This window comes from Leuciscus leuciscus (genome assembly GCF_965113295.1).
Source record: "Leuciscus leuciscus genome assembly, chromosome: 1".
Taxonomy (NCBI): domain Eukaryota; kingdom Metazoa; phylum Chordata; class Actinopteri; order Cypriniformes; family Leuciscidae; genus Leuciscus; species Leuciscus leuciscus.
The window spans coordinates 50,102,702-50,104,828 of record NC_138725.1 but is presented as its reverse complement, the minus strand read 5'-3'; the positions used below and the strand labels follow the sequence as shown (position 1 = coordinate 50,104,828).

Below are 2,127 nucleotides of genomic sequence, written 5' to 3'. Positions count from 1 at the left end.
CACACTGTTGCTGAGTCACTGAAAGCCTGGTTCAGATGATCACTTTTCTTTACCTGATTTTTATTTCTCTTTACTCATTAATTTAAGCTCCTGAACTTGAGTAATTCTCCTTTGTTTGTTTTTTTGGTTTAGTTTTTTGTTAATTTTTCAATATTTTATATTTATGTTTGGAAGTATTTTTATGAATGTGTATGTATATTAATTACGTGTGTGTGTGTGTGTGTGTGTGTGTGTGTGTGTGTGTGTGTGTGTGTGTGTGTGTGTGTGTGTGTGTGTGTGTGTGTGTGTGTGTGTGTGTGTGTGTGTGTGTGTGTGTGTGTGTGTGTGTGTGTGTGTGTGTGTGTGTGTGTATTTTGACTGTTTTGTTGGGATTTTTCAATGTTTTAAAAAAAGTTTTAAAATTAGCAGTATGTTTCATTGCTTGAAAATGTAGCAAGAGAAAAATAAAAAGGCCATTTACATTAATACTACAATATCTGATCTGCTGGACTGGGCATCACAAAGGCAGACAGTGCCCTCTATTGTAATATCAGCAGTATTCTCATTAGAGATTAATAACTTTACTGTGACTGAACACAGCAACAAAAAGGGTCATAACCAGTTCATTAGAAGTCACGATATTTCATGTGGCTTCTAATGAACTAGTTGCATTTAAGTCAAAAATATTATTTAATCTAAATTGAACCAACATGACTGTCTTAGGTTACACCAACAAAGACCGGTCTGCAGCTCATTTCTCAAACGTTTGTTGGGCGTTTGTGTAAACATTGATGTTTCAAACTTGTACAATATATAAAAAAATATAAAAAATAATTACATTCAGAAAAAATTCAAAAACTCTTTTGAAAAGTTATTTTTGTATTCCTACTGTAGGGGAACTTTCTCTTGCTCTTTTCATTCAAGATGTTTTTGAGCAAAGCTGCTTGTGGTTTGTGTCACTGTGACTCTCTGGCACAGAAATACACAGATGTGTCCTCAGTCTGCATATTCTGTCCTTGTAGAGTCACTGTGCTGCTGGAAGAGTCTCTGGTAACTTCAAATCTACTTTTCAGTTTATCACTGTAATATGTGTTACCGCTACCACATATCTCTCCGACCCATTCCAGAGATTTTCCTGCAGGCTGTCGTATCCAATGAGTGCAGTAGCTTCTGTCAGTCACTGAATATCCAGAGATCTTACAGGACAGTGACAAAACCTGACCAGGCCTTAAGACCATAGATTCAGTCTGGGTCAGTTCAACACAGTGGACACCTGGGAAAACAAATATGGCCTGACATCTTAGAGACATGGAAACATTTTGTATAATCACATAAGACATTTTTAGTATGAAATATTTCTATAGAAACTATGAAGACTTACGAGAGACGGCTGCTAGCAGCAGAAACAACCAGAGAGATGAGGAGACCATGGTTTGAGAAGTGAGAGAGTAAGTTGTTTCTTTTCCCCTTAATACTAAAACAAAGAGGAGGAGAACGAATATTTGCATACAGTTCTGCACATATCAGTATGTTCAAATGTTCTATATTTTATTCATTCAAAAAGTTTATGTATTTGTGAATTGTCATTTACACTGAACATAGATCCAACTTTCATCAGAGCTAATGGCCTCTATGCTCAAACAACAAAAATGTTGAAATTATTTGGCATTATTGTGATGAACTTTATTTTAAATAAATGTTTGCTTTAATTGTTATGATGGTGCAAGGAGATGAACCCAAATGCAGACAGTATGCAAGTGAACTACGTTTATTACAGAAAAACAGGGAAAACAAAACCCACGAGGGGGCAAAACAAGACAGGATCGACTAAATAAGACTAACAACACTCAGGGACGGATTATGGCGATAATGTGCCCTGGGCACGAATGTCTCAAAGGCCCCCCTTCACCAATTTTTTGGACAACAGTGTTGCACCTGTATATGCACAGGCGCAGCAATAGGGCAGGCAAGCCAGGCATTTTAAGGGGGCCCCCGAGGGCTGATCATTTAAACAATCAGAAATGTTAATATAAAGACGCAGAAACATCTCTGCATCCCCCTTAGTGGGCCCCCTCTCTCGTTACGCTCGTTATGCTTTTACCTTTTTCAAACTGGTGCAGCGCTTACTCGCGGTAGGTAGAAAATGCA

At 37.7% G+C, this 2,127-nt stretch overlaps 1 long non-coding RNA gene across 1 annotated transcript; it reads right to left on the bottom strand.

The window, feature by feature from the left end:
• Nucleotides 1-241: 241 nt before the first annotated feature.
• On the bottom strand, nucleotides 242-1,821 carry LOC309476209. Its single transcript, XR_014197960.1, has 2 exons — nucleotides 1,361-1,821; nucleotides 242-1,252 (listed from the first exon to the last, which is right to left on the bottom strand). It is a non-coding gene; the product is annotated as an uncharacterized lncRNA (long non-coding RNA).
• Nucleotides 1,822-2,127: the final 306 nt, after the last annotated feature.